Here is a 25,168-nt window from a genome sequence, read left to right on the forward strand (position 1 = left end):
CCCCGCCGGTTTCAACTCCGAGGATAATCCAGTGCTATTTTCCACAGTGCGCCAGGGTAAATATTTATCTGCCGCGTAGAAGAACGGATCCGACGGGAAACGTCGACGTCTCGTTAGCGGAACCGGAACTGAAATTTTATACGAGCTTAAAGCGCTGGTTCCGATGTGCTAATTCGCCTTGATTGTGTCCGTGTTACAAACTTGTTTGAGTCAATGTGATACTTTGATTTTTAAAGGATAATGTTAAGATCGACGAGAAAAACATTTTTAACTGCGCGGAATTTCAAATGTAATTAACGGTGTGTAAATAATTATTGATTTTTAAACCACGAAAACAGATTAAAATTAGAAAGATTAGAAAATTGCTTTTACGTTGTTGAATTGATTGACCAAAAACTTCCAAGTTGTTGCTGATTTCCAATAATTTAACCGCTTGGTGATTAAAATGAGTTTTAGTATAGCATATGTTAAATTGGCTCCTTATATTTTTATAGCATAAGTAAATCTGTTTTTCAATAATATTTTTTTTACGAATATTCAGATGTAATTCAGGTTTTAGTATCGGGCGATGATGTTCAATTCAGATCAATCAAAATTGTTGTAGCAGGCAGTCAAGTCAGATTTAAAGCTAGTGGAAAAATCCTAGTAGAAAATTAGAAGTTGCTTGAGTCCTCAAATAGTTGATGTTTGTGCCTCTCAAAAGTGTGTGTCGAAGTCAGTCCCTCTTTATCTGCTCTTTTATATCTGATTTAGTGAGCAAGTGTCAACCCTTTTATTTTTTCTCTCACAGAATAAAACTTACTTAAACTAATTAAGCCTTATTGTCTAACGTAGCCTCTATAATTTTTGCCCCTTCAAATGAAGCATGGTATTATCTCTTTGATGGCTATATATATATGAAACTATTGTACAATAGTTGGTTCACAAAAGTTTCAAAAATCACACTTGAGCGAGATAATGCCTATTGTATTGACGAGTACAATAAATTGCTTAGTGGTGATAAACAGTAATATAAGTTTAGATTAGGGTGATCAATCGATTAAAGTCATTTTTTACGTCTGGTTATTGTATATCGATAATAAAAATATTTTTGAAATAGAGCTTCTAAAAGGCTGTATCCCAAAAATTATTACTTGACAACAATACCCTAATTTCTATTATAAATGTATCCTCAAACAAATTATCATAACCTCAGTTATAAGCAATAACAATAACAAAAGGTATATGTGTGTCGCTTTAGTGAGAGTTCCAAACGTGTGCAAATCGCATCATCCGATTTTCGACCGAGCTTTTCCTCCGTCCAGATCGAAATCGGTCCCTCTCTTATTAGATGGTATATATGCAAAGCAGAACATGGTCCTGTTATCTTGTTCGGTGTTCTGGAATGATGCCGATATCTAAATGGACCGAAACTTGCCCCTCCTCACGCCCACTCCGAAGCCTTCCGGGGATTTAATGGATTGTGGAATTTAATTAAATCAATATTCACGATTCGAATCGATTTTGGAAAGCGCATAACACATGTATAGTAATGGGAATAAATTAGCAAAAAAAATAACTACAAACAGCACACGCGTCTAATAATATTGGGAACGATAATAAGTTTGAGGGAAAATATACAAATAATATAATAAGTAGATAAAAATATGAAAAGAGATATGAAAGAGATAAATTACAGGTTTGATATGTTAGACCAGTGGTCGGCAAACTTATTGGCCGAAGAGCCAAATATGTACATTACAACGATTCAAAATAGTTCTGAGAGCCAAATCTGTTTTTTAATTTAGTAAACCTTTATTATAATTTTAAACCTTCATTAAATTACAGGTACACTGAATAAAACTTGATTTCACACTTAATAAAGATTTATTAGTTGATAAACAATAATATGAAAGTAAGGTATCCATAAATTTAAATCATGACAATGACTGACAAACACTTAATGCAAACAATGTCCTTGCATCTCCTTGGAAAGTTTCAGTAGGTCAGGTTTATATGTTGTTGTTTTTAATTTTAGGCATGATTCCAGGTTCTCATCAATAAGACAACTTTTCAGTTTACTCTTGATAAAGTTCATGATTGAAAAGGTTTGTTCGCATAAATATGTAGAACCAAAAAGGGAAAGAACAGCAAACGCAAGTTTTTTCAGCGGATCTTAAGAGTCAGGAATACTATTCCAAACGTTGAAAAGGATCATGACTTCATTCTCCAGGTCTTTCAAAGCAGACCACTTGTGTTGTGAACTAAGATCACATTCGTTCTTCTCTGATATTTCCAAATCAATACAAAGACGTTCAAATTTGGAGCTTCATATTTTCTTGTTTTTTAAATCCTGCAATTATATTTCAAAGTTACTAATGTCAATGCCAAAAGGAGAAAATTTCAACTCAGTTTATTGTTGCATTAAGAAGATTTTTGACGAATGCTAAGGTCGCTTTGAAACCTGCTGAGAAATGCTTTCCTCATACTTAAAATTGTTGTTTTGAAATGGTGTTTGTCAATAGAGGAATTATTTTCTTGGCGATGCTTTAGCAGGCTCGGAAAGTGAAACAATGTTTCCCTTTCAAATACTTGAGCAAAAGCGTTTTAAAACGTTCCCTCTTGATAACCATCGAACCTTGTTATGAAGCAGAAAATCAGCGTACTCACTCTTCATTTCAACTAAAAATTCTCTGAATTGACGATGATTAAGAGCTTTAGCTACAATGGAGTTGATGATCGTGATCACTAATCCCATAACTTTACTAATTTCTTCCGGAAATATCTGCGCACAAAGCGCTTCTTGGTGAATAATGCAATGATAAACCAATATCTCGTAATTATTTTTTTCTTTCAAAATGGCAACAAACCCTTCTCTGACGCCAGTCATACTTTTGGCCCCGTCTGTAACCGCCAAGTACGCAGATTGACAGCCGTCATACTACTACGCTGCGCTGCGCCCCTATCGGAAGAAACAGATACTACGTCAACGCTCACGTACACATTCAACGTTGCATGGAAAGGACACTCGACCAGAATTAGCGCCCGGGCCCGTGGATATTTGTGCCAGAGCCGCACTCAAGGAGCCAAAGAGCCGCATGCGGCTCCGGAGCCGCACTTTGCCGACCCCTGTGTTAGACGATTGACTGAAAGATGATAAATTAAAGTTGAATTTAAAAAACACTTTTGAGAAAGTACTTAAGTAATATAATGGGTCGATGTAATTAAATACTTAAGTGCTTGTAGTGTTAAAGTTCATTATTTGAGAGTTCATTATTTAGCAAAACAATATAGCTTCGACATTTTAGATATTACCGTATTCAGTGTATATGTTAACAAGGGGCTTTAAAATATTTTAATTTATACATTTAGCTATTGTGTATTTCTATGTCTAGCATTACAAATCTCGTATTTTTTAATAGTAAAATTGTCAAAATATTAGCATTGTTTTTGATAATGTGTAAAACATAAAGCTAAAATTTAAAATCAGAAAACTCTACCCTTAATATTTAATCAATAAAACACATTTACATCCCTAATAAATATATTAGCAGGTGTACTTCAAATTACTGTGCTAGGACCGATATTTCTGTTATACATATATGTATATGTATGTACGTATGATAAGATGGCATCACTATGAAGCTTTTAAATAATCTATAGAATGACCTAATATAACATACCCAAAAAGAGTTAAGAGGTCTTAAATTTGCATATACAGCAAAAAAAATTTTAATGAAGATATAGATTTAAAAATTATTAGGTGGAAATTTTGATTAATTATATATAATATAGAGATTATATTTTAATGAATAATACATTTTTATTATTAAATAATTTGTACGAAATTGTAGATATTTTGTTGTGAAACAAAATAAGAAACACTATTTTATTATTAAATACTAAGAAAGAAATGCTTATTACATATGATACACTAAATATTTTTTTTATGGATCAAATAGATCCAACACGAAATATTGTATTATTTAATAAAATCAAAAGCTCAAACAGCTGGAACTTTTTACGTTAATTAATAAATTGTGATGTTGTTACCCGTCAATGAGAATCTCCTTTATGTTTAGTACTATATGTGATTGTTAATTAGAGCGAGCATAGATTGTATTAAGCTACATGCATAATAATACACAATGTATATACTCTCTTGTTCGTGACATATTTGGCCATTATTACGTAGTGAATATTCACCTTTAGTCATGCAGGTTGTGCCGTCATAGAGTAAACTACTGCAGTTATCTTGAGCAAGTAAGCCGCACGATTTTACACACATATATAAGCAGCTTTAGATTGCGTTGTTGTAATAGATTCCTTTTTTTTAACAAGATAAGTTAAAAATATGAGAGAAAAAAAAAACATATTTTGAAATTGTCTTTTAATATTATTTTTATATAGAAACAAGTTGACGATGAATTTTAGTAGCACTTTATTATTTCGAATCATTCGCTAAGCCAATTTAATCATTGCTGTTACTAAGGTGTGAAAAAGTTTGCCTTATTAACGGACCTTGATAAAAATAGTAAAAAAAAATACGGATACATTTACAAAATAAATAAAAAGGTACGAGTTGACTCATTCAATCTCACTCATTCTTGTTGCTCAAAAGGTTTTCACTCAATAGGTGTTTACGAGTTTCAAGAAAGAGACAATGAGTTGTGTTTTGTCACGTAAAATCGCTACGTTACTACGTTAAGTATTATCGCTGTGCTCGTCTCACGTGTCCCGAGCACGCGGCTCCTGTAGAAGACATGACCCGCCCCAGGCTATTGTTTAAGCGAAAACGCTAACTTGTACTACATCGACCAATCCTATTATTCTTTCCTCTGCTTTTCCACCCCAAGCTGTGTGTTCTGTTCCATTTCCGAGCTTTTTCGCCGACCGAGTACGAACACACATAGGTCCAAACCCTAGGGCACGATAATTCCACCCTCTCAGAACTAAATTAACCTCTCGGACGTCTCGATGCTTTCTTATCATCAACCGATCTGCGATTAAATTGTGGTTATTTTAAGGACGCGTTTGCGTTTAACGAATGTATTTTTATTTCATTTAATTTTTAAACGCGAAAGTAAATTAATTAAAATACTTTTTGCTAACGCCATTGAATGGACAAAAAAACACCGAATAAAGATATTCATTTAATATATATTATTCTTTTCACGAGGGAAAATCTTCGATACTGTATTGTATGACTATGTATTTAACCAGCACGATAGACTTGTTGTATAAGTTGGTGACTAATACCCGAAAGACCTGGATTTGATCCCATATGAACCTTGTGTTATTAAATTTCTATTGTATCTGGGAGTTTGGAATAATTAATTAAAATATATAAATAAATGTAGTCTAAAATTATTGTATTAGTAGGGACAATGAAGTGTTTTATATATTTTTCGATTCGACTAATATTTTTTTAAATTTTGTTGAAACCATTGACGAAATTACTGTAAATACCAATACCAAAAATATCACATATAATAAACATAAAAAAAATCATATCACATTTATTTCACATGTCACTTAGTAACATCGCAAATATGAAAATAAATCAGCTTGAAGCGAAATGGCAATTCTAGGAATAAACACATTCTTACGTTTAAATAAGTTAAATGGCTTCACAAGCAACCGCGTGTCTAAAGCTTGTCAGTAGCATTATTATGTCACTGAAAAGCCTTAATAGTTTAGAAACTTTGATGGTAAGCTTATGCACTTGGATTCCGGGAATCTAAGAAGTAAATTGTATCAAGTGAAAACTATTTCAACAACATCTATCTTATAAACAAATTTTTTTAAGCATAGCCTTTACAATACATTTTCATACAAATAAAAAAATCTGTAAGTACACACATATGCCACTTTGGCGCATTTCGTCCATCACTTTTTTTGTGATACTTGTTTAACTAAGGCCATCGCTTTGGGCTAAGGAAAAAATATCTGTATTCAGGATCACCCCTTTATTCCATGGAGATTCGTTCGTTGTTTTCGCAAGGGCCGCAGACGTGATAGTCGCTCTACCTCTATGGTAACTCCGTTTCGAACAACGGATAACGTCTTCTTCGTTGTTCACCTTTCGCTTAAACGTTTTCACTTTTAAGTGCTAATAAAGAGAAAAAGAAAACAACGATGTTGATTTTTTATGTAATCACCGAATCGACGCGAGTTGTTGCTGTCGAAAGCTCGTCTTCTAAAATCGTTGTCATAATTCGACACTTTGCGAAGAAGCGACAATAGTCGTAAAATCTCAACTAAGTGTACTTATTCTGTTCAATGTTATAAATCGATTTAAAAAACGATCAAGGTATAGAGAAAATGTATGTAATATAAAATACATTTATTTTATATTTTTTACAAAAAAGGCTATTTAAACTGTAGTTGCAATGTAAATCAAAAATACAATTTTAGAACTAAATATTTGGTTTCAAAAATTATCGTATAAATTGTTGAATCTTGTAACTTAATTTCAGCATTAAATTTCTTTTCTACTTAAAAACCTATATTTATATTCTAAAGTTTATTAACTTTATTATTAATATAAAAATGCAAAAAAGGTATTTTTAACCTTGTGTTGAAAAATATTATTTTAATAAAAAAAAATAATAACATCAATTAATTTGCTCAGATATAATATTTTTTCAAAGTTTAAAAGCAGCATGTAAATACATTTTATGTATTTAATTTTGTGGCATATAACAACATAAATAAACCAAAATAATAATCTTTTAAATTAAAACATTAATATAAAAGATATTAATATATTTTATATATAATGTTTTTATGATATTAGTGTCATTGAAAATAGTTAAATATAATACTTATTAAACTCAAATAAGGTTTCATAACGTTGTGTGCTTCATCATTTATATAATATATTTAGAATCTCTGAAGTTGAGAGCTAAAGTGCTTTGCACATATTTAACTTACAAAATGAATATAAAAACACATTAACTACTTTAATTGGATTCTGAGATAATATAAATATAAATGTATTTATATTATATAGAGAAAATACGACAACATAAGATATTCTTCATTAGTTATTTATTTGCCATATATCTATCTACAGTAAAGTAATATATCGAGTAGCATATTACCTTTGTCTCTTTTACTGTATAATGTAATATATGAGACTGAAGCTCTCAAAGCACTCAGTGAAAGAGGTAAACGAAACTATAGTAGGATTGAATGGCAATTAACGTTTTCGATCAATCTTCGCAGAGTGTATTGTATACACTTCTGTACTGATACATATCCAAGCTCAATAGGTAATATTTTCGAGCTAATATCACATTTTTTATTTTAGGTTAAACGTATCATTTATTTGTTACACGTGAAACCCACATATAATGGTTTTGTCACATATGGTAAGTGACATATTTTCATAACATAACATATAAGTTGCTCCATAAGTCTTTGCATTTTTAAGGTGCGTGGTAAATAAGTAATAATTTTACTGAATTAAATACATATTCTCAATATTTTTCTACTATTATTAATTAAGCAATAAATCATTTAATATCGTTTTGTAAATCCATTTTTGTAAAATATATTTTTCACCTAAAATCTGTTGCAGGGATTTAAACATACAATGGTGGATGATAAAGGAGCTCCAAAAAAATAAAAGTAAAAATTCGCAGAACGAAATTTTAAGAAACATATTTGACATTTATGTATTTAATAATATAGCTTTACTGAGATTATTTTATCTCCACTACCATTGTTAATTTAGAGTTGAAAATATCGAAACAAATAATATTCTATTACTAAATACCATCATTGATAGCTTTGTAAATTGATTATATATCACGAAATTTGAAGTGTGACTTAGTGTTCTGTTTTTAATTGAGCTTAGCTTTGTGTAAGCATATGTATATGATGTAAAAAACTTGCTAGGGTCTGTTCTATAGTTTGAGCTTTAATATTCAGCACTCCAATATAACCACTAAGTATTGTTTTGCCTTATCTAAAATTTTTTTGCATTCGTTAATCGTACAATCAGCGTCGAAAATCCGACGTCGGATATTAATCGGGGCAGATAGGCTAACGAAAAAATATATATATATGTGTATATATAATTTATATATATTTTTTCTTTGCTAATGCGAAAAGTTGCAGTCAACAAGAACTCGAGTCGAGTGCTAAACTCGTTAAAGCGGATAGCGTTTACCGCTCTCGTCCGCCGCGAACATGCTTTCGCAGATTAAAGTGAGCAATGGCCGAGATAAGTCGGCGGCCGGTTATAAATTAAAAATGTAAATAAGATAAGAGGCGGGCCTCGGGATCCTCGCGCATAAAAATTGCCCTCGGATCCGCTTCCTGCGGGGCCCGTAATCACCCGACCAGAAACGGCTTAATTCGTTTGCCGCATTCACTTAACGGCGGTATCTCCTCGCTGCCTGCCTGCCTGCCTACCTCTGCCGATGAGGAGGCAGTCGGTGGCGGAAAAGCGGAGGAAAACGCTGGAAAAACAACGCTGCCATCGAAGACACTGCCAATAATAATCTAGTGAATGTGCGTGACGTAGCAACGATTGAAAAATCTTTGCCAAATGTCTTTAGGCTTAAAACTCTCTCATGTTTATTTTATTAGATCGAAATTATTGTTCATTCTAGTGTAGATACATTTTAGATATAAATTATAATTGAAAATCAAGATCGAATGTAGCGAAATATATTCCAAGTAATAAATAACAGGCAAAAATTGTCTTGCTTAATTTTCACGTAACTCAAGATAAACACGTAATAACGAAACCTTCGCGATTCAACTTTAATATAAATAGTGATATAAATTTTACTTGAGTGATTTTGGATGTCGTAGCTCTGTTATTTTAACTGGAGATTTTAATGCAAGATAACTTGATTGGAATTGTTTTGGTGCGAACCGATCCGAGAGAATTCTGTTTGGATATTTGAACGACACAGATACGATTACAAACACCCAAATATAATGGAAAAAAAGAGAATAAAATTCATACCATTGGTAAATAAATTGACCTACGATATTTACCGTAAAATTGAATAGCTGTAAAGCGACAAAACAAAATCTAGCCAAAATTTTTTTGAGAAAATAAACTTTATTATTTCATTGTTAAACACGGAAAATAACATAGAGAAAACTAATTTAGAAAATTATTAAATGCTAGCCAGTGCTTTTGCTACTTATAAGTAGCCACAAAATTATATCAACATGCAAACCAACAAAAAAACTCAGAAGAGTAGTTCGTAAAATAATTCATATAATCAGGCAATTAGCATAGTGAATCCAATGTAAATTTAAGTTAATTATTTAAAAAAATCTTTATTTTATTACTTCTCACTACTAATCAAAAATATATATTGAAAGATTTGGGTATTTTCTCATTATCATGAAAACAGCTATAATGTATCCAATTAAAAACATGAAAGGTGAAAGCGTTTGGATCTATTATCATCTCATTAGCTTTATTATCTAAGCTTCTTCCTAAGGCAAAAATAATCTCGATTTTGTGAAATGCATTTAACGACTCACTAACTTAACAGACTAAATGAACACATTTCCTTTAATTTCAACATGAAAAAGTACACGATAAAAAATGCTAAACATAGACAAAGTATTCGAAATTGTTTGGCACAACATCATACTCTATAATTAATCTAAATATAAAACCCCTAATTGACTTATACCTATAATACGCACAAAGGTTGTAAAGGTCGATGCTACACCTTTGTTGTTTCGCTTATTAATGAACTCTCGATATCGCGTAAAATTCTTGCTGGAGTATCGCAGGGTAGTTTTATCAGGACTTTCCACTTCAACTATTATTTATTTAATACTAATATTATTCCCTTCTTAAAAAATATCCAACATCACAATTAGTTTTAATGGTCTAAGGGAATATGTTATTGAGTTCTATTTAAAATTTTATTAACTGTTTTAATAAATAAAAAAATAAAATAAACCATAAACAATCTGTAACATCTTTTTTACAACACGCAAATAATTCTTGCCTTCATTTAATAAGATTAAACAATTATTATCTGTTTTTTTTTAATCTAAAACCGGCTCTTAATATGTGTGAAATCTGAACTTTTAAGCTTTTTTTAGCTGTTTTGAGCCTAAAATTTTATATGAAAGGGTAAAAGTTTGTGAAATTTAACTTGAAAATACCTTTCTATATTTTTACTTTTTTGAAGTAAAAAATTTAGTAGTAAATTTTTACTGGCCGCATAAATTAAGTGTGATTATTTTTCTTAATATTAATTTTATTATAATTGTACGTATGTTTTTTGTTTTCTTTTTAAATCGTACACAGGTGTTTTTTATTATCAATGTTTTTAGAATCAGAGTATATTTAATTATTAAAATATGTAACTAATTGCTACTGTTTTTATTAAAATCCGAAATATGAAATTATTATTAGCAAAAAAAGATAAAAAGTTTAATAAAATATGTCTAATACAAACCTAAAATTTTATTAATTGTTTATTTGTTCTACAACGTTAAATATATTTTATTATCATAAATAAAATTTATTGTCGAAAGTAAAAAAATACATTTTATTGAATATTTAGTAATTTAGGCAAAAAAAATATTGTTTCAATTTTTATATATGTTTACATTTATTTATTTATTTATTATTTATTTATTATTTATTTTATTAATTTATTAAGCTTAATAGCTGATCTTTACATCTAACAAATTTAGTAAACATATATAAAAATATATAAAAAATACATAACAGAAAGAAAAAATAAAAATATACAATAATAAAGTCTTAATATTATAATTTATTTCTATATAATAAAAATATCAGTAATATTCTTTATTTAATTTAAATTTTTTTTTATTATTTAGTACATAAAAATGACGCTAATCTAAACATTTATTTCATAGATTTTAGAGCAATTGAGATTAAAGACCAAAAATTTTAAAAAATCATAAGAAAATTTTATGTAACATAAATTTTGTAAAAGTATCGAAAATATGCAATTTGTAAAAAATCAAATTAAAAACTAAAAACTACATTTAATATTTGTGTAATAATTTTATAACGTAAGTAACTACATTAAGAGATAACATTAACTGCTAAATTTTATAATATTATTTTAGTTTATATAGAGTTTAATTTTATTAACTAAACATACCGACAGAGACATATGTATTTTAATTTTAATTAATGTTTATTTATAATAACAATTTTTATTAAATTTATTTATTTAATTTTAATTTTTCATCATAAATTTTTACTTAAAGGGATTAAAAACTGCTTAGTCAAAAACATTGTTTACAAATATTTGTTCTTTTATAGTGTTTTTTCCACTAATATAAAATAATAATTTTTTACTTTTAATTTTAATACATTTAAGATATTCTCTATAAGCTATAATAACTTATTATTAGAATATTTTTAATACCCAATAAGTACGACCTGGCTCGATATTTATTAATCATTACGATATTCATACGTTATTAGAAAGATCTAGATAAACCTAATCTGTGATGATCGATTGGAATTAAAATTATATAATAGTCACTAATTTTGATCCGCCACACGATAAAAATTTAAAAACTAAATATGAATATATTTTTTTGTTATTGTTATTATACATATATATTGCATATAAATACATATTTTTGTAGTTATTTTTTTGTATATATTTATAAAAAAATACAAAGTATTAAAACATATTTAAAAAAATGTGAGTTATGTAAAATCGAAACCTTATAGAAGATATTATTAAGCATTTAATTATACATATAAATCTCTGTGGCAAACATATTGTTGCACGATGTAATTATTATACGTTGACTTGCACTCATTCATATTAAAATCGTATCCTATCCATTTTCCCCATAATCTAATAGAAAATGTTGGGATTACTTTACGAAGTAAGCAGGGGTTAGTTATAAATTATGCACCACTCTTATCTTGCACAATGCCTACCTTGAATATATAACAAAAGCGAAAACATTACCTAAATTTATATTACTTAAAAATTCTAGAGTGGGTTGTAATATATTTATTGTACTTTTTTGCTCTTAATCAATTATATTAACTTGGTTAAATCAAACTTTATAATTTTTGTATGAGATAAACGAAAAAATCTTCAATGTTTTTAATTTGCTCGTAATATATTATTTTCTTGAAATTTATATATAATATGTAGTAGGTTTTAAAATATTCATAGCGAGATTATGAACATAATACGACCGCATTTTGTTTGTGACGTGAAATTATAAATTGCGTATAAATATGACGAGCGTTTGTTTTGCTTTCATCCGACAATTTGTTAATAGCGAGATATAATCCTCTTAACCATGATTGAATTTCAAAGTACATTGTATATAATACGTTGCTGTGGTGTGAGCCGTTTTTGTTTATTAAGCGCAAAACGTACTTAATTATACGTAAAATTTGTTTTAGTTAGGAATTTTTATTGCGATTTTTGATTAATTTTTAAGACAAACGTATAATTAAGAATTTATATTTATGTCGCTCAATACTTTGGGTTGTAATTATATGGTAGTCTTACCATTTTTAAGACAGATTAAGGCTTTATAATTATATTTTTCTAAACAAAACATCAACTGTATATTTTTCATCATTTAGAAAACCACGTTACCTATCTAAAAATAAAAGAGCATTTTAATCAATAATTCTTCCATTAGCTTATTGAATATTACAAAATATGATTTTAATTTTTTACCAATGTATTTTACCATTGTTTTTTTGTATACTATAAAGTAATTAAAAAGTATTTGTATGTATGTAATAATATTAGATTAAATTTTTATATAATACAACATACAGTAGTTATAGTGATTGTTGACATAAAAGCAATTATTTTACTTTATCCTTATTGTATTACTTTTATTAAACATATTTTTTTTATTTTACAGATACTTCAGAGTTAAACCGAGAAGTTATTGCTGCAAACGGTGAGTTTACCTTGTACTCTGTAAAAATAACAATTATCTTTTGGCCGTCACGCGCTATGCGCCGTATAATTCAGACAAAGTTTAAAACTGCTTCTCGCAAGCCACGTAAAAGTCTCGGGCAATTGTAAAGTAGATTTACAACTTTTGGCGTTTATAACTACTTAATTTTTAAGCTGCGAGTAAAAACAAATAGAATCCCAGAGTAAAAACGCCAGCTCGGCGCTGTTGGCTCGATTTATAGTTGTGTCCGTGAAAAGAATCGCGCAAAACGTTAAAAGGGGGAGAGCGAGAATAATTTAAGGGGCTAGAAAACTACGCAAGATTTAGCTTGCGTACATATATTGTGTATCAAGTAATGATAAAAAAAAATATTTTATTTTGAGTCTAATCATCAAACAGACCATATTAATTTATATTAATTGTCTAGCAATTTAAAAACTTAAAAAAAATGAGGGATACATCCTCTCAATATGCTGTACTAAAATAATTGGGCTAATGTTGAGCATTGCTTTTTTGGCGATATTTATACAATTATTCGAAATTATTCATGGATCATGGACTTTTAAATGAGATCACTCTTTTGAGCATTGAAATCGCAGTGTTTTCTTTTTCTTATAACTAATGATTAATGAAATTTAGTTGTGATCTACCATTAAATATAATTTTTGCAACCACTAGTCTGTCAATTCTGAATATTGAATCTCAATATTTTTATTTCTTTTAAGAAAAAAAGCAAAACACAATAAAACTGCATCTGTTAAAAGCCAACGCACTTTGTTGTGAATGATATGGTCTAGATATTTGCCATCTATTTAATTTTAAAACTATTTAAATTGCCGATGGTAGAGCGCTTTTGCCTCAATGTTGTTGGTAATCTTAAGTAATTACTAATTCTCTGCGCAAGTGCTTCTTGATGGATCATAAATTAAAACATTAGTACCTCTTTACCTTTTTGAATTTTCTGTTGCAAATAATTAATATTCAAAAACTATAAATATATGCTTGCATAGCAAGATATGCAGTTATATTTATTTAAAGTAGAATATATTTAATATCTTAAGGATTTTGACCCTAAGGGTTGTGACGTCGCGGCCAGAAAGAAGCCACTTGAAACTGGTAATAATTTATTGTTTAATATTACATATATTGCGACAAACTATGTTGGGCGAGTATCGTTTTTCTCTGAGCAGTGGTGGAGAAGCTGGCGGAGGGATGATGTTCAGTGGATGGATCTCGGAGGCTTTGTAGTGATCGTATTCGGGAGTCCCTCTCTGGCCCTGACCGTCTATGACCGTATGCCGTCTGTGACCTCTCTTCATTGGAGACGAGCCTTAAGAGTCAAGGGTTGCAAAGCTCGCTGTCAAATCACAACCATGTAGCGACCATCCAGCCAATTGTTGCACTCGTTTTTTCGACCAACAAAATAGTATGTCCATGCCTCTAGAAAGTGACATTTGCCTGATGGACATCTTTTCGAGGTGCAACGGGAATATTATGGCTTTACGGTGCTTTTTGTCTCCTAGTGATATATTGATTTCGTGCCCGTTTTCATTGGAGAATAATTACGTATTATTTATGTGTTACCATTTTTTCTGAACGTAACAAAGGCTTTTGTTTAGTCCGATTCTTTACACTCTATTGTCGTTGATCTTTATTATACCGTGGTTACGGTAATTATTGCGCGAGTTTCAAGAAATTTTTTTCAAAACACTATTTATGAAACATTTTCACACCTTATAAAGAAGTGAAAGTTTTTTACTCATTTTTAATTTATTCATAATTATTACAAAAAATAAATTTAATTGTATAAAAGCAGAAGTGCTAAAAGTAACTTTATATGTTAGTGTAATATATTGTTCAGTGTTTACATAATAATATAATGTATGAATTTAGTACTTTTTATATGTATCTTAACTAGTAATAAGCCTCTTTCTGTCCCCGCTCCTGATAAATTACTAAATTATTACCGCAAAATATAGCTCAAATCCGGTACACTGCAATACCTGCTACATTTTGTCTCTCCAGTGCTCACCAATATCTTCTCTTTTCAGAATAATATATATCGAATCAAAGTATTTCACGCCTGCAAGCTTGACACCCATAAGACAAAGCGAAAATCCGCGAATCGATATAACGACATATTTACCAACAGCGTCACAAGCGTCGCGACGCCTTAGGGAAGCGACGCAGTACGTAGCGGTAGTATATAGCCCGAAAGGAATAAAACGGCAAGTTTATGTATAGCCGCCGTACCCCGTAACTGGCTTTCTTAGTAAATTCGCGTTAGGGAGCTCACGTCCGAAAAGTTTACGAAAGTGTGGCGTGTGTGTGTGTTGTGTGATATACGGTCGTAGCCAGACACACGTGTTCCGGTTCGGTCGTGTCCTTCGTACAAATGACGACCCATATAGGGTAGTTTAGGCGTATTGTGACAGGCGGAATATGCCTCATACTCTTCCACGCAGAGCTGGAGTTATTAACCTTTTGATGTGAAACATTCTTGTTACAAAAATGAAGGTATGTTAGTTAATTTTTAAATAGGTATTCAAGGCGTTAATATTTTTTATAGATACTAGTGAAGTTTAGATAAAATTACTTTTTTTCAAATTAAATTATCTAAAAATACACATTATTAAGTACAATGATTTATAATCGGTTAGCGGTTAGGGTTCATATAGCTATTTCTCAATTGCAGCGTTGTTATACTTGCGCGTGTTAGATCTTTATGAGTATGCGGTTCGTTAGACTAACTAAGGTTTGTTTATAGCAATGGCATTATGAACGAGCTAAGTAAAAAGTAATAGTGTGAATCTATTGGCTTTAACGGGCTTGTTCATTCTTATTTATCATCTTAGTTTTGGTTTTGTGGGGGCCTGTTTATTTGGTTGACCATGAGCCCTATTGTGACACACTGGAACACTTTGACATAGCGGTGAAGTAAGCAACCACGACGAGAGTACAGCGGTCGGCGGGGCCTTGATCGCCAGCCTCATAACATTCAATAACAATAACTATATACATGTACTTCAATAATAATGTACTTTGTTGCTTCTTTAAGTCTCCATTGTTCAAGTTTTTTTCGTGCTCAGACTGATTTGCTGCGTGCTATAGAAAATTTTTCTTGTTCACTTAGACTCACTGTGTGTTATTGAAGCACTCGCTCGCACTTACTTACCGTGTGTATAAAAAAATACACATTCACCAATGCCAAGACCTCCGCCTCTTCACCTAGTTTCGCAATTTTAAATTGCTAGAGTGGAGTGCTGTAGGGCCCAATTTATTACGGCAAAAAAACAATAGCCGGTGGGTCTCGTCTGTTAGTGTCATATCATTCAATATCAATAACTATGTTTACTTCAATATTCTAATTGCCACTCGTGCGCTATGTTTTTTTTAATATTAATGGACAACTCCTAATTAAATATTCATACTATAATGCGTTCATTACCATTTGATTGTTAAATACTATTTATTGACATAGGCTGTAGAGCAATGTATGCCACAGCTTCTAATTTTTACACACATACATTCGCGCATTCTAGAGCCGAGTCACAAGAAGAAAGTCGTTTGTTTTTCTTCAGAAATTTTGCTAGTCTCATATATCTGATTAAAAACAATCGTCAATATCGTAATAACTTCTTCGTCTAGTAATTTTATTGGTTATGCATGTGTGTATATTATCATTTCCTGAAACTTTTTTGACTGCATTTTTATAATATATTTGGACTTTTTAATAAAAGAAATTTAAGTAGTAATGACAAAAATAAGTCATACTAAAACATAAAAAAATTAACTTACGAATCCCTGGTGAATTCAAGGATTGCTGAATACGAGTTGCGAACCTCTGCTGTACGTTAAAGGGCTTACCGGCTGAAATTTGAAACGGCCTACGCGAATTCACGGATAACTTCCGCTTCCGGATAACACCTATAAGTCGGACCCATTAATGGATTGACACATCGTACGGGAACAAACAGCCGCTAATGGACACTGATGGGGCGCAGCTAGCCACTCTACCTCGAAGGTGATTAGCACATACATGTCTGATTATAAACGTATACAAGTAAAGGTCTTGGCAATTCAAAGATATTATAGGATCGCATAATTAATAAGTTATGATTTTCATTAGCTGGAATTACAAGATACAGAGCTTAATTGCTAGAAGATGATTTCTTTTCAAATGTAAAATACAAAGTAATAAATTTTCAGTTTTTTGTTTTTAAATGTCTTAGTTTACAATAAAATCGTATAACTACAAAAACTTTTTACATTGAGAAATTAAGACAACATTTCTAATAATTAAATTAGTCACATTTATATGTATGTAGATATTCTAAATCTATATTTTAATCTTAGCTTCCTAATTATAGATAATGTTTTCAATATAATTATGGCAGTGAACTTGATACGTATTATGAAATATACAGATACTAACATTTCTTAAAAACAATGATAGGCGTTGATTAATAATTAAAAATATAATTTTAAATATGTAAAGTTTATATTTGTTTTAAGGCTATTCTATTCTTCAATATTTGATAATGTACGGGGCGAAACATTTTGCCTACAGCAATATTGAATGTAACATAATATCTATTTTATGCAAAACTCCACAGTAAAATATAGATCTACTACATGATACATAGAATTGAATAATATCTAGATAGATAAATAAATAAAATCAATTGCTTTTCTTATATTTTTTTAATTAATTCAACTAAAAAATATATTTGATTAAATTTTGCAGGATTAGATAATCCTGTCTGTGTGAAATAGTATAGGCGTATAAGCGAATTGTATATGCATATATGTATAACGAGAAGTATAACGTAAGCATATACACAGTCGTATATCCGATATCGTTTGCATACGAACAAAAAAATCCAACGCTTTTTTCAGACTGATATATAAAAAGAGTGAATAAAATCGCGTAACGAATTCATCAAATGTTTCTCTTTATAAAGAGCAAGCTTTTATAGGTCGTAAGGATACGGGGCGTATTCTTAGAAAATTGAGTCTGATAAGAAAATTGTTCATCGGGGCTTATGTTTATATGTATTTGAGAGAGGCACCCTTTGTATGTTGTGAAAAAAATATTTTATATACAAGGTGATCCAACAAAAAAAAATTAGTAATGCTGCAGAAAAAATAATAAAAATAAAAATAGTAAGATCTACTCCTATTATATTCATATATGGTTTTAAGGTCTACCAATCACTAAAGTAATATGCTTCACTTCAATCTTTGAAATAAAGTGATCTTATTATTTATCTTCTTAGTCAATATTATCAGTATTTTATCTATTTAAACATTTTGCAATCAAAATTGTAACATTTTTTCGGTGGCAATTGAGTTAAAATTATTTATATACGATACAGAGTAGTTTTATGCAGCAATAAGATATAATGATTAATGCTCATTTAATAAAGTAAAATTTTTGGAGCCACCTTGTATTATACAGCATAAGTGTAAGAAGCTTACGCGGCTCGAGAAGGTTTAAAACCACTCGCATTCGTTATTCCTCGTGCACATGACAGTGCCCTCGCGCTGTTGTACTCGTTTGTCGCCAGCGGTGCCTCCCTTCCGAACCTTTGAGAATCAATGGTAGTATAATATGTAGAGCGTAATACTTTTACAACCCTCGGCGAGAGTTTGATCCTCTTTTTACGAGAATTTGCGTTCTCGGTGCGTATTTATATAATTTAATACGAATTTGCTCATTCCTAACGCGTGTGTTTGTGCATGCGATCAAACGAAAGTGAATTTTTTGAATGTGGAATGTTTACGTTTCGATATACTCGTATAAAAAAACATGTACTTCTGTATCTAATGTAATATGTATGTATTTACATGTACACGCGCATGCTTCTTATCCCACGCAAATGGAAGCGAATTTCGCTGTTGCTTGCGAAACATTTAACCCAAGTTTTGCATTTAACAAGAAAAATAATGGTGATTTTTAGAGAATATATCGATCTGACACTTATGCCGTTTCATTTGGAATAAGCTGAATCATTTTAACGGTAATATAATATTATACGGAGTCGTTATTTATAAGTATAATTTGTATTTATTTATTTAAGAATCATTTTCACAATAAGTAAAAAATTACATTAAGATTAATAATGAATATAAAAATGATAAATTTTAAATATTTACATAAAATGTTTTAAAAAATAAAATATGGAATTAAAAATTTTAATAGAGAGGCATTGATAAGTTACATAATTTTCTTACTATAAATAATATTAGTTCAACAACACTGAGGCTGATTAAAAAAAAATATCATATTGTTTTCTAAGTATCATTTTCACATAATTTTTGTTTAAATAAATTATACAAGTCTTTCGCAATTTAATCTGACTATAAGTAATTAAAATATAAAATAATTTCATTATTTATCCCCCGTCATATCAGAATATTTTAAATCAGTTCATGCTAATGAAATGATCGATAGGTGGAAAAATATTGTATATTTAGAAATAAATTATATTTCGAATCATTAAAATAAAAACTTAGAAGCGATATTTTTCTTTTAATAAAAATACATTTATTTTGAGATTATCAAATAATATTAATAAAAATATTTCATCATTATATGCAGCAGTTTTGTAGAAAATGAATTATATTTGGATATTTTATGTCATAAGTGAGTCAGTTGCATTATTTGCTAACCAGATTAGGAAAGCATGTTCGAGAAAGGTACTAGGTTATTATACAAGGTACACAATGGCAAAAACAAAAGCTTTATTGGATATGTTTTCTGTATGCTGATTGACATGCGACACCTAAATCGGTTACCATTTCTGAAAATTATAAATAAAAAATAATATTTTGTGTAATAAATTTACACTTATCCATATTTTTAGAATTAGGGTATGACGAACTTTATCAAAAGCGTTTTCAAAATCACTATAGATGGCATCTATTTGTTTGTCTATATTGAGATTCTTCATCACTAAATTGGAATAACAATGCTGATTCGTTGCTATTGATATTTTATGTTCTGTATTCATATAAGTATTCTTTAGAATTGTCTAAAGCTTACCCATAAAATATGATTTCATATACTTTGGATGGTGCTGATATATTAATCTTTTTTCAAATTAAACACTGACCTCTAATTATCAGCAAAGATTTGTTTTCATTTTTGTGAATCGAAGGCAATTTTGTTGTTCATACATCGGGAAAATATTTGTTTTTATTAAAAGTAATAGAGAATGTGCGCTATGGTCCTGTATTTCTTTAAGCATACTAGTTAAAATAAAATCAGGGCCTATCGTTTTTTTTGCAAAATTTCAAAACTTGCCAGAGCTGCGTTGAAAATATATAATATTTTAATATAGACACCAGAATAAAAAATTAATATATTTGTATACAAAGCTAATGATAATATTAACTTGTTCATTAATGATGCGACTGAACGGTTGATTCGCAACCTGGAAACCTGGAGTTGATTGGTGGAATTTAGACGACAGACTTCTCTCGAAAAGCTTTGCAGTATTTTAAAGCCGTATAATGTGCACGTGTTTAATCAGTGGTTTTAAGTCAAATTAAATTTTACATTAGGTCTGCTGCTTTAGAACAGAATTTTTTGGTTCAGAATTTTGTTGATTTGATCGCTTATAAATATTTTAATAAAAACGAATTATTACTAATAAAATATGTGCATATAAAAATCGACATTGTTATAATAAGTGTTAGATGTTCCATTTTAAAACCATGTATTCGTTATACAGTCAAAAAAACAAAAAAAATATAGATTAATAAATAAAGTTAAGAAGTTATAAACGCTTTTTGGAAAACTCATAATTTTAATAATGGGTTTTTCGTGAATCACCTTTCGAATTGTCAATGTCAAAGCGAAAAAATGTGACTCTCGCATTTTTGTTGTTCCGAGGTCGGAACTCAGAAGCAGAAAATGGTTTTGTTTAATTTTCCCTCGTGTATTCTTCGCGGCCCGTGCACAGATGTAAACTGCTTAGAGAGAAAAGACGAGCGTTCCTCTTTCAGACTCGAGATAGAGAAGAAGGAAAAAATCAGGTCACGTTATTATATCGGACCTTTGTATCAGTTTGCTGAATGTCTTTGTATTATTATTCGAATGGTGCTCTTTAATGTTATTGCTATTTACATTTATTTAAGCATGTGTAATTGGAGTTTGTTTTACGATATTATAGCAATTGCTTTAAGTATTGTATTAGATTAGAGTCTAATTTATAATTTCTTGTTTTTTTTTTTTAAAAACACCACATTATCCTAATATTATGATTCTCTTCATTATGCTTTGTTGCCTTTGATCTATTCAAAATAAAAAGCAACATGTGTTTTCTTTGTATTCTTATATAATAGTAACGTACCAAAAAATATATTGAAATAACTGATAGTTTGCAAAAATTATTATCATGATATATAGAAATGGCAATTGAGTAGAAGAGCCTGCGGTGCAGTTTTATTTTTGTGCTATGATAAAAATTATTTAATGGTTGTGTAATATTTAACAAAATATATATTAAAAATATTTTGTTAACGCATTACCTTTCAGATATTTTTTATTTATTTAGTAAGACTTGCATAATAGCAAAAAATAATTTATGTAAGACAAAATATTTATTGTTGCAATATGTAATGTATTCAGTAATTTTATTATTATTTTCTGTTTTAAAAAGTATGGTCAGAGATCATAATGAATTGGTCATAATTTCATTGATTAACTATAACTTTGTTACTGATTTAGCCTAAATTTGCGGATACATAACCATATGATAATTTTATATTCCAATTTGTACTACTGATTATAAGCGCTTGCGTCCTGTTTATGAGATGTTATTTAAAAAACATAACATCTAAAAAATATTATCCTCTCTGTGTAAATGAACTTATTATTATAAGACTGTGTGTGCCAAGATTCATTTTGAATCCACCCGTGAAAAGCGTAAAAACTATTTATTGATTATTATTAGTGAAAGGGATAAATGACGAAAAGAAAAAAGGGGGTGTGATTTAAAAAGCTTTTGCACCTGTGATGTAACCGATATGACCTTAGAATTCACCGATAAATTTATTTTTAAATGGAAGCTATTCTATTTTGAAATGCCATAAAAGCCTCTTAGGTGTTTACGCTTATCCGATAAATTCTCGGAAGGCAATTCAGATAGCAAGCTCATCCGAGATATTTGTCATAAAACGACGGTGCGGAACACTGAATCTGCTACTGCAAAACTGCTTGTCAACTATAACAACCCCAACACATGCATAGATAGATTTTCACATACATACATATAGCGTCCTGGAATAACATGACGTAACGGGAGGCGAATCAAAGCATCAATATTTATTCAACTACGAAAAAACACTCGGTGATGCGCCATATGGATATATTGAGATTTAGTTTTACCTCTTGATATATATGATATATAATTATTAAAATATTATTATTTTATAAGACGGTATATGTTTGTATTAAATCGATCCATCTGTTTCGTGTTTGGTTCCATTAAAATTAATGTAATATTGCGGCATTTAATCGAATAATTAGTGCATTCGATTTACGGGTTATGTGTTGTTTCACTGATAACCTATTAGTTGTTTATAAATTTCATAATGTGTACAGAGAATAGGTATTAAAGCAATTCAATATGGTACAACTGATCTATCAATCTAGGTTTTACGGATATTTATTTACATTAATAATCACTCGTAGAACCTACACGTAACTTATAGATATTTAAAATACTTCTAACTAATGTGTAGATGAAATAGGGATAGAGAAAAAAATACGGCAAATATTAAGACAAATAAACGAAAATTATTTTTACAACTTATATAGAAAATATTTTTTGATTGGGGTCCATTTGTTTTAATTTTAGATTACTTAAAATATATAAGTTCTAATAAGATTAATTTAATTAAGTTAAACTTAAATTAGAAAAGTATTTACTAGTAACTAATTAATACTGTTCGTATCTAATTTTAATTAAATGAAATTAATCTTATTAGAACTTAAATATTTTAAGTAGTATAAAGTTGAAACAAATGGAGCCCCATTAAGTGCTTGGTTATATTATGCATTTTATGTTGTATTTTTTCGACAGGGCCTTAATTTATAGCAAAGTCACTAAAATAATTAGTACATTATGAAGTATTACCGTTCAATAGATGTTAATAGTGGGTCAGAAAATTTCGGTAAATAGAGATTCAAAGATATACATAAATCAGGAGAAAAATAAAACTTTTCGCAGAAATTGCTAAATGGATCAGATTTTATCCAAAAATAAAGTATTTTTTACATAAACTCCCATATTCATAGTCTTCAGTGCTGGAACATTTAAAAAATATTCCTAATGTGAATAGAGTGGGTATTTAGACGCTGCACTAATTAAGAACAGCTAAATATTTTTTTTATTAAAAGTCGTAATTAAAAATATGAAGTGGATAGTTTACGACAATGTTAGGCAAAAAAGACAATGGCTTTCGTCAAATGAAACAACGGTTCTAACCCCTAAGCGAGGGTTAATGCTTTGAAAGGTTCTTCCGTACATTTGGTGGGATGTTTGCGGTTTAGTTTACTTTGAAACCAGGTGAAACAATTACTGCGGAGGTTTATTGTCGACAATTGGAGAGCTTAAACCATAAGCTGATAGATAAACGCTCAAGTTTAATTAGCCGAAAGCGGTAATTCGTCATCACGATAATGCACGCACACTGGAAAAAATATCAGTGAAAATATTTAAAAGGTTCATATTTTCTGAGTATCGCACTTTTTATTCAGGTCTATTGAACACAGATCAAAAGATAAAATGGTGGTGTTAAAAACTAAGCTGTGTATTAAAATACACAATTTAGAAAAAAATGACTTGAAAAGTTACAAAGATATAAAAAAAAGTATTGTATAAAAATATACTATAGAATGAAATTTAACCATATTTTTAAAAAATAATCAATATTTTTTTGCCTTATCCGAACAATATACTATATAAGTACAAATTAAAAACATCTTAAAAATTTATGAATAAAATATAAGTATTAATTTAAACATTAGTAGCTTCAGTAAAAACCAATATATCTTTTTTTGCAGTATTATATTTAATAATTTAATAATATTAACATACTCCAAGACAAAATTTAGAAAATAATTTATTTTATGGCTAAAGAACCTCATACTTTGATTTTATTTTTAAAGCTTCTGATTCAAAGATTTACATATATTGTAGAATAGATTAACTAGGATTATAATAATATATTTATACTAAGTATAGCATCTTACATGTTAATTTAGAAAAGAGTCCCAAAGTAGAGTAGCTGAAAGTTGATATACCTACTTCAGTGGGGCCAGATTTTTTTGTACTAACCTAGCGAGAAAGCGTTCGCCGTGGGTGAAGTTTATAAAACTTATTAAAAACTCGATACCGTGAAAAATTTCCCGAACACATAAAGAAAAGTTGGCGGCGTCAACGAAACAAAGTACTAGTACTATAGCGGGACTGTCTCATAAATATTTAAGCATTTGCATAGTGCTAGAGGAGGAGTGCCTGTCAAACTTCAACAGACAACACGATTCTGCCGATGGTGGCAAATATACCATGACAAGACATCTCAACGTCACAATGATACTGTCAGATAATCGTAAATAACTTAAGGAGTAACAAAACGGCAAAAATGAAACGAGCGATCAGAAAAGATTCTTAGATATCTGTCTAGATCTGAAAATTATATTGTTGCAATTCTATTTCGTATGTGAAAGATGGAACATCGAACCTTGAACCGAAAAACATATGCATTTTAAAAGTATAAATATATATATCTATATAATTATTAAAAAATGAAGACATGATGTCAGAATATTAGCTTTGAGAGATTTAGAGAAATGCTGCATTTGAAAATACACATTTCTCTTACTTCATTATTTGCTTGACAAAAATCTTCTAGATTAAAATTTAAAATAGTTAGCTTTTCCATGTTTTATTCATTCTCAAGAAAAATAATTTGAAGCTTTTTTACACAAACAATGAAAGTTTATTATAGATGCTAACTTTATTTGTATAATTATGTTTTTAGTAGACCCCCAATAACACGGTAAATTGGGGTAGTGCTATTTGGGTGCCCCTTACTTTATGTGCGAGCGAGCCATAGGGAGGATATCTCATCATAAGCGCCTGATTCGTACGTACGTATTGCAAAAAAATTGTCTAGTCTTGTAAAAATGTCCGCAATTTACCGTGTTATTGGGGGGTCTACTATACTTGTTTTTTAGACATTG

The 25,168-nt window shown here is 29.7% G+C and overlaps 1 protein-coding gene across 1 annotated transcript in view; it reads left to right on the plus strand.

Moving 5' to 3' along the window:
• Positions 1–25,168, plus strand: part of LOC148232216 (uncharacterized) — a 454,607-nt gene that overhangs the window by 77,792 nt on the left and 351,647 nt on the right. Inside the window, exon 2 of the mRNA XM_088191623.1 lies at positions 12,871–12,909. The gene's annotated coding sequence lies outside the window, so the exon portion shown is untranslated. The remainder of the gene's footprint in view (positions 1–12,870; positions 12,910–25,168) is intronic.

The sequence above is a fragment of the Plectrocnemia conspersa genome, unplaced genomic scaffold (genome assembly GCF_051122295.1).
Source record: "Plectrocnemia conspersa isolate PC_06_02 unplaced genomic scaffold, ASM5112229v1 ptg000009l, whole genome shotgun sequence".
Classification (NCBI taxonomy): domain Eukaryota; kingdom Metazoa; phylum Arthropoda; class Insecta; order Trichoptera; family Polycentropodidae; genus Plectrocnemia; species Plectrocnemia conspersa.